Source organism: Panthera uncia (genome assembly GCF_023721935.1).
Source record: "Panthera uncia isolate 11264 chromosome A1 unlocalized genomic scaffold, Puncia_PCG_1.0 HiC_scaffold_17, whole genome shotgun sequence".
Taxonomy (NCBI): domain Eukaryota; kingdom Metazoa; phylum Chordata; class Mammalia; order Carnivora; family Felidae; genus Panthera; species Panthera uncia.
Genome location: NW_026057577.1, coordinates 63,485,143 through 63,494,698, shown reverse-complemented (window position 1 = coordinate 63,494,698; position 9,556 = coordinate 63,485,143). Strand labels below are relative to the sequence as shown.

The 9,556-nt window shown below is 34.2% G+C and overlaps 1 pseudogene; it reads left to right on the top strand.

The window, feature by feature from the left end:
• Window positions 1-8,279: 8,279 nt before the first annotated feature.
• Window positions 8,280-8,959, top strand: LOC125935144 (platelet-activating factor acetylhydrolase IB subunit alpha2-like; annotated as a pseudogene).
• Window positions 8,960-9,556: the final 597 nt, after the last annotated feature.

Sequence of the window (9,556 nt, the reverse complement as noted above, 5' to 3'; positions counted from 1 at the left end):
TGGTTCATTTGATTGCCTAAATAACATATGTACTTAATAGAGTGAAAACATATAAGAGGTCCAAGAAAAAAATAAATTCAGCTATCTATAAATTACTTGACTTCATTCAGAAGCCTTACCACAGTAATGATATTCTAATGGCTCCTCTGTGGTCATCATGATGCTCCCACATTATTTGTTTACTAAAGAAGCAGACTGATCATCCTAATGTTTTCATGAGTTCTGGAACCAAGTTACCTTTGTCCTCATCTCTCAATAGTATTCCATCAGACTGCAATGAAAAGTAAATGGATTAGAACAGGTTTAGACCAGCTGCTGGTACATAATAAATATTCAAAATCCATAGTTGTTATTATTCTCTTTTAATATAATGGGATTAGTTGTAAAAACTCTGAGTTGAGTATTTCAGAATATGTGTATTACACACAAAGCTAACTTAAATGATAAGAAAAATAACTTTCTAAAAATGTAAATGTTTAAAGATTGGAACCAAATCTAGATGTGTGAGAAATAAAACAAAATATTTTATAAAAAGGACTTGTTATATTTCTTCCCATCAATTGAATTATGCTAAGAATTTGATCAGTCTGTCTAAAAGAAACTGGTATTTTTTGTTGAAAGGGCTTGTTGGTATTGCTTCAGTTAATGCATATTTGTTTTTTTGGGTTATTTATAATGTTCCTATCATCCCCACCCTGATGCATCCTATGTTGTTTGTCAAAAGAACAATTCTCATCAGCCTTGTGATTTTTCCTGCTCTCCTTGTCCATTTTGTTATCAGTTCCACATCACATAAATTCCAAACCTGCCTATAACCTCATGTTCTTATTCCATTTTGTATTCAACCTGTCAAAATGTTAATATTGTTTCTGATCTTTGTGTTTTCTACTCTGAGTTCCTGGACTTGACTAGGTCCATGTCCCCTGTCTGCTATTTCTCTATATTTTACTTTCCTAAAGAACTAACTGAAGCTAACACATGTTATTTAGGAAAGCCTATTATTATTGTGGTGGTGGTGGTTGTTATTGTTTGAATGATAGATGACAGACACTGATCCATTCATTGTATATGTATTTCATTTAATCCTCAAAATAATTCTATAAAATAAATATTACTTTTTCCCAATATTACACCAATATTCTAGGAAAGAAGCTGAGCCACAGAGAGATTAAGGAATTTGACTGGGGTAATCCACCTTTACTCTTATAATTGGCAATGAATTTCATTAGGTCCATTTAGGAAAATTGACAAGTGAATGTTGTCTTATCATTGTAGATGCAGAGAAGTTTATTTAACAAATGTTTATTAAGAGTTTTTGTCTCTATTATTTTTAGATTTTAATATTTCATTAAGCCTAGTTGAATTAAATAAATTGTATTCTGGTTCATATTAGGCTAGCCTGCCAGAAATTAAATAATTTCTAAAATGGCCTAGAATTAGTTAAGAGGCCATTGGTGGGAACAAAAAGGAGGAATACTATAATTAGATTCAAAGAGAAAAGTGTTATATATGGTATAGAATAAAGAAAAAGGAATTTGTGCTGTCTGCACACACAACCATGTGACAAAGAGAATGAAAGGCCTATCTGTGCCTATTTGAAATTTGGGCTTTGATACAAAGTCATCAATGAAAACATTCTGTAGAAGTAAGTTTTCTAAAAGTTCAATTCGGCCGTCCAAATGAAGTTAAATGGCAGTCAGAGAAAAAAGATGAAAATTGAAAGATGTCTCTATTTCCTGGATTTCCTTTTAAAGGAAGGAGATATTCCCAAATAATACAGTATTATGAATCACACACATAAAGCTATTGTCTCTAGTAAATTAATTGTGCATGAAACTCCTGAAATCTTGCAGTGGAAGAAAAGATACATGCTGGGAGCATTAAGTCTGCCAATAATTTGCATAGCTTCTTGAAAAGAATTTAATTAGAATACAATTTTGCAGCTAAATGGGAAGATGTTATGCCAAGAAATATTAAAATAGTAGCAATGTATCTTCAGAGAGACTTTTTGAATTAACTACTGAATTGGAAGGGTTTGGGAAAAATAACTACATGATATATACAATCTTTTTGAGAATAACTCTTGTGATATAACTAGAAAGCAAACACATACTGTTTCATGGTTCCATCTGTTTGTTACAAAAGTGGAACAGAAATAGACACAAATAAACTCTACTGTTAAGTGAGACAAACCAATATAAAGAATGTTGTAGATGAAATGTCAGATTATAGAGTTGTGGAAATCAGCTTTCCTTCTAGCCAGGCAGAGAAAAGTTAAGAGTTGACCATGCATAAGTTTCAGTAAGCCCCCAGGTGAGCTTTAACTTCACATTGAACTCTAGAAAGAGGTTCAACTGTGTAATTATTAGATGTTTAGAAATGTCACCAATGGCTTTAAGGGCCAAATTATGTTGTTAGGTAGTTTCTTATCTGCTCTTAAATTATCTAAACGCTCTTCTACATTAGCTCCAACATGTTTTTATCATTTTGCCCATGTGATGTTTGGGAAAAGAGAGAGGGAAAGTAAGAAAAACAGCATATATGCACAGACCTACGTGTGACTCTATGTGCATGTGTGCACTTATATGTATGTTTGTATTGTTAGTTCTCAGTAAATTTTCCTAACTTGAGATATTAGATTGGTTTTGCCTTACCAAAGTAACATTTGGGGTTGTCTTGGATCCTAGTAATATAAAATGAATCTTTGAGATGTAATTACAAATACATTTTTCAGATTGAATAAATTACTAATGTTTCATTTGGTTCTGAACTAGTCCATAGTGAATGTACTTCCATTTTTTCTATACAGAGTTGTAAAACTAAAATGCCTAGAATTAAAAGAAAGGCTCATATAACTCTGTCTTTTACTTTTCCATAGACACAGTCATATACATAGGCACAACTTATAGTTAATTATGTGTTATAATTTATAGGTCCCTAAACATCTCGAAATAAAACATACAGTATTGTACACCCAAAGAATTTTTAAGATGCCTGAAATTTCTGCATGTATGATTATTGTCTAGGTTGTAAGGAATGTGAAATATCATTTATATCTCTGTAATGTAGTCCTGCAAAGCACAGAGTGTTGACTATCTTTTTTTTTTAATTTTTTAATGTTTATTTTTGAGAGAGAGAGAGACAGAGCATGAACACAGGAGGAGCAGAGAGAGAGGGAGAGAGTGTTGACTATCTTAAATATACAATATAAATGTGGTCAATGAATGGAGTAATATGTCATATTCTCTAAATCCAGCACTTTGTGTCATTATTGAAATTGCATATCCCATAATCCATGAGTCATTGATAAACAAGTCTAAGTGTTTATCACCAACTCAATGAAACAGACTGTTCTGTTAACAGGAGATCAAGTTGGAAAGATGGAGGACAGTTGTTCTTATTTTTCATGGGGGAAGAGAGTAGGAAAAACCCAGAGCTGGGTGTTATTGGGAGAATTAGATTAAGTATAGTGCTCTAAGCTGAATAAGTGGGAAATAGAAGGGGCCTTGTGAAAACAAGTTTTTATTTGTTTCTTTGTTTTGTTCTGTTTTCTTTGTTTCTTTCTTTCTTTCTTTCTTTCTTTCTTTCTTTCTTTTTTTCATTTTTAGTTATAGTCAGCTATGTGCCTGTCTTTTATGCAAGTGTGAAAATAGATGCTTTAGTAGATGCTGTGCACTGTGAGGTAGTTAACATTGCTTAAAGACTGACCAGAGTATGAATGGACCAACCTGACATAGTTCCAGCTACTTTAGACCACCAACTATTTTTGACTCCTAGGTCTCTGTTCTCCTTAAAAGCTTGTAGACACGAGTGGAAATTTTCCCTAAGAAAGAGTCTATTAAAAAAAATAGTTGTATTTCCATTTATCTTACTGTTTGTGTTCTTCTTGAAATGCATCCCTGTAGATAATTTCAATATCACTCCTGTAAACTGACACATTCATGCAGGCTTTTAAGATGTGCTGAATTTATACCTATTATTAGTAGAAGACAATGTGTAATCATCCAACTTCATTCCACGACACATTTTAAAAGCTTTTGGAAAGATTGAAACATAATCAAATTAGAGATTGCATCAATACAAATCACCTATCTGTGCTTTCTCATTCCGCCTTAACAGCAATCTGGCAGACCTAGCTGTAACCTTACTCCAGTCTACGGTGCACTTCATTATACATGCTAAAGAAAATCTCTATACCAGTTGGGAACTCTGTTGTAATGATTTGGCATGCTTGACTAAAGTCACAAGGGGGAAATATGTACAAAAGTTTAAAGATTAAATTCAAATGATTTTTTGTGTGTGTCCATCGAATCGAATCATCATACCAAAATTAAGACACAATGTGGTACTTCCATATTAAATCATCTGTGCCACCAACACACATAAGGTATTATATTGATATTACAGGTCACTGTTGCTCCCAATCCTGGTTTAGGTTTAATTTCTCATTTCTCCTAAGTGTTACCATTATTCTGCCTAAGTTAGGGTTCCCCTTCTACTAAAAATTATTTATTGGAGAGTACTACTAACAATCATTTAGTTTTGAATTAAATGGAACTAAAATATAAATTCTGTGACATAGAGAATGACATAATAAACATTTAGAAACATAAAGAATATTGAGAAGTCACTAATAGAACAACTACTACATAGTTTGGGTTCTGTCCATGTTGAGTTTTATGATCTTTGGAAATCAAGGGTGACCCTGAGCTTATTTACTCTTTGGGAAAATTAGAAGAAATGGACTCGCTACCCAAAGTAAAGTACCAAAATTGGCATTATGTAGGAGACTGATAGAAAGGTGGTCTTATATATATCACTCCAGACCTACTGAGTCAGATATACATGTAAACAAAATCCCTAATGAGGTGAATGCCCAATGATATAGACATTGAAAAGCATGGGCCCTGGGGCACCTGGGTGGCTCAGTTGGTTAAGCCTCTGACTTCAGCTCAGGTCATGATCTCAGGTTTGGTGAGTTTGAGCACCACAATGGGTTCTCTGCTGTCAGTGCAGAGTCCACTTTATATCCTATTTTCCCACCCACCCCTGCCCCTCCCCTGCTGGTCCTACCCCTCAGAAAGAAGAGAAGAGGAGAGGAGAGGAGAGGAGAGGAGAGGAGAGGAGAGGAGAGGAGAGAAAAAAAAAGAAAGAAAAAAGAAAACTTGGCTGAGAAAATTGCAATCCCTTCTGTTTCTCTATCTCTTGCTTTAATCACAGGTTAGATAAAATCAGTGGAAAGATTAACAGAGCCAGGATTACTTCACATACAAACTGCTGAATATTAGGCCCATTCATTGACTTTTTATAAAGTTGTGTTTGAATAACAGTTAAAACAACAGCCTAAGCAATTTAATATGTTTCTATTATAACATCAAAACAGCTTTAAATTTTAGAAATTTGATTTGTACTTATAGTCAACTAATTGTATTTTAGTGTTCATTATACGATTATTTTTTTTAACTCTTTCTAGGAAAAGATAAATTTAGCTTATATCCTAATTTTCCTGCATGGAAAATGTGACAGATGAAAGGTGAAATATACTTTTATTGATTATTCCATAATAATGAATTCTGCCCCAAATACATGGAAAATACATAACTCTAAGTGCTATTTAAATAGGCAAATTTTTTAAAAAAGTAATACACAAATTTAAATGTCAAAGTAGAATTTAAGGGTGATGTTATCATAGTGATTCTTGTGGTTTTGCTGTTGTTATGATTTTCTACAACCACTTTATTTGTAGATGAACATGAACTGACACTATTATTAATTCATATATATATTCATATATAATCATTTGATATTTAATTCTAAGTTGTAATTTTAGTATTTATCCTATAAATTAAATTCAGATTCATTTATTTCTGCTCCCTGATCTTTTTATTTTTTTTAATGTTTATTTATTTTTGAGACACAGAGAGAAAGAGCATGAGCAGAGGAGGGGCAGAGAGAGAGGGAGACATAGAATTCAAAGCAGTCTCCAGGCTCCAAGCTGTCAGCACAGAGCCTGATGCGGGGCTCGAGCTTCTCAATCTCGAGATCATGACCTGAGCCAAAGTCAGACACTCAACTGAGCCACCCAGGCGTCCCCTGCTCCCCAATCTTAATTATTTGAATTCAATAATTCCATCACCCAATTTATACAAATTCATAAGTTACATTTAAAAATCTAATATTAACAGCAAAGCTTTGTATTTAATTTTATATTTGACATGTGCTGATATTTTGTGTTGTTTTGTTTTGCTGTTTGAATCTGTATTCAGATATCAAGGATAAAATCTCTCTTAGATAACTTCCCAGATTATTAGACATTTCTTAAAATAATTATAAGAACTGAGCATTTTTAAAAGATACTTTAACATTCTTAGCGGATTCACTGCTCTTTTACAATTTTCCTATAAGATGATTAGTTTTGCCCATGTGCAGAATTGTTTAGGAGTAGATAACATGATGCATACTTAGTTTGAAAGGAAAGTTGTTGACATTCGTAACAACAACAACAAAAATATCACATGAAATAAGTCTATCTTGAATTTTTCTGAATTACCAATAACCCATGCCAGTTAGGTAATGGCTTCCTATTAAGGTTAATGGAAATTGAATGTAAATCTCCATGAATAAAATTAAGGCTATACTGATATCTCAATTACTTAGGGCATAAGGGTCTGTGATTTTCACCCTTTAGAAAAGTAAAAGTGCTTACTAGAAGCCCTAGGCTAATAACAAAACCAATTTTACAGTAGTGCTTAATGGTATGGTCAGGGAAAAAAAAAAAAAAAGCCTGAATTCAGGAAAACAATTTAGTTATTAGACTTTAAAGCTTCTGAAAACAGTGTTGTATGTTGTAGTCCCTAAAAGCTCACATTTTAACTAAGTGTGATATAGTGAAAACATCCCATAGGACAAATTGGAAGCATTTGTTTCAGAAAAAATTGAAGGTGGTTAAAAACAGTTTCTTAACAGAGAGGTATGAATTGTGATTTCCCATTTTCCCCTTACCTACTTCTCTCTTCTTTTCTGATTTTCACTCCAACCTCTGGCTTTTCTTGGATCCTCCTGTCTGTGTAAATAAGCCCTATCCTTCTGCTTCTTTTTCATTAACTCTCTCTCTTCTCCCACTATTTTATTTTAATATTTATATTACTACTGCCTGATACAAGTTTGAACTGTCTCTCATCTGAGCTTGTAGAACTAGTCTTTCACTTTTGTTTTTACTCACTCTAAACCATATTCCACATGCCAGCCACACTTTTCTTTCTAAAAAAGAAAATATTTGGTCATACTGTAATATTTGGTCATACAACTCTCCTTACCAAACTTTTAGATCTTTTCTAATCTAAACTCATTTATATGCATTCAGGATCTTCCACTGTCTGATAGCAAACTGCCTTTCCAGATTTGTTTCAATTTCTTCCTTATGTTCTAATTGCATCTGAAACTCATGTTTTTCTTGAGAAAGAATTTTATTTGAAAAAAAGAGAGAATAACATCTATAAATCTCTATTCCTTGACTTACATTTCCTCTGCGTATATCATCACTTACTTTGCTTCACAGCATTAATTGTGTTTACTGCCAGGTCTTCACGTTTCTGTCTCCTTTGGTAGATGGCATAGTAGCTGATTTATTTTTATTTATTTGTTTGTTTGATCTTCTTGGATCTACAACAAAATAGGTTACCCAAATTGTGTGTTTACAGTTAGTCAACTAATGCTAATTAATTCTTTGTAGAGTATTTCTTAGTCTGCTTAAAGGCATACAAACTGGGGTTTAATGAGAAAGGTAAGATGGGTGTTTATGAAAGGAGACATTTTCCTTTTTATAATACATAGCTGGTTTCTTTTTCTTGTAAAACATGATGACTAGTAATGGATTAATTGTCTGCACTCCTCTGTGCAACCCGGCCAAATACTAATGCGTATCTCTGTAAGTCAGATAAAGGAATTGAGTCTTAAGCCTTAAATCTACCCTCTACAACACACCCACTAACATTCAGCTGGACCATAGAAAAATAAATAAATAAATAAAGCAAACTTAAAGCATTTAATGAAGCATATTTGCAAAAACAAAAACAAAAAAAAAAAAAAAAAAGGAGGATCCAAGAAAAGCTGCCTTTGCTGTCATGGTCAAGAGGAGAGGAGAAGCAGCTCCGGCTGGTGCTTGGCCCAAGGGCAGGCACATTGGAGCAGGGCCCCTGGGACCCAGTGAGCTACAGATGCACCACCCACGGATGTCTCAACCATTAAAGGCCCACATGTACCATCTGCCTGAGTGTAGAATGAGCCAAGGAGACTCAAATCCAGAAGCTATTCCACATACAGCAGAAGACATTTAAGGGGATGACAGATGGATGTCTCGGCACAACGGATTTGTCCTGGACTGTAAAGACAGTGAACCTGTTGTATTGCTTGTGGGGGACTCCATGGTGCAGTTAATGCAGCAATAAACAATATGGCATTTTCCCCCCACTTCATGCACTGAATTTTGGAATTGGCAGAGATACAATAAGAAATGTTTTATGAAGGTTAAAGAATGAAGAACTGGAGAATATTAAACCAAAGGTCATTGTTGTCTGGGAAGAAACAAACAACCAAGAAAATATGGCAGAAGTGGCAGGTGGAGTTGAGACCATCATACAATCTATCAAAACAAGGAAGTTTCGGACTAAAATCATTGCACTGGGTTTGTTACTTCTAGGTGAGAAGCCCCACGCTTTGAGGCAAAAGAACACAAGGGTGAACCAGCAACTTAAGGTTTCCCTGCCTAAGCTTGCCAATGTTCAACTCCTAGGTACTGATGGGAGCTTCATGCATTTGGATGGTGCCACCTCCTGCCACGACGTGTTTTATCTTCTGCATCTCACAGGAGGGGGCTATGCAGAGTTCTGCAAACCACTGCATGAACTGATCATGCAATTGTTAGAGGACATCCCAGGAGAATCAAACCACCATTGCCTGACTAGCTCCTATCAGTGTCAGTAGCACCCCAGCTTCCTCAGGTCAGTTATATCACTGACACTACAGAATCCTCTTTCTTAAGGCACTTTCTGTTGTAGAATGTTCCTGGATATTAATTTCTAGTGTTTGAAGGGGAGGAAGGATTTAGATTGGTCCTGTACATAGAAGATTTATTTGACACAGAAGATTGTTATTTAAATTAGTTTAAAACAAGAAGGGGACTTTTTAGTTGTATGCATGATACATTCATTGAATTATCACTGTTTTTCTTAGGATAACATCAAGCTAAGTATTGAACAAATGAAGATTGTTTTCTTACCCGTTCTTTCTATAGATTATGTCATATATAGTTATGATCAGCATCCTACCTATTTGGCTTTAAAACAGATGGTTTTTCCAGTTATTAAGGTTCATAATTATTCATATGTATTCACAACATATTCTTAATATACAGCAGTAGATTGAACATGCTTGTCACTCAAATATGGCAAATGTAGTTACAAATGAATTTGTGCCACTCTCTTAATCTTTCCCATGTTTAACAGTGGAAGATAGGTTTTACCCAATTTGGAGGACCTATGGAAGGTATTATTTTAAT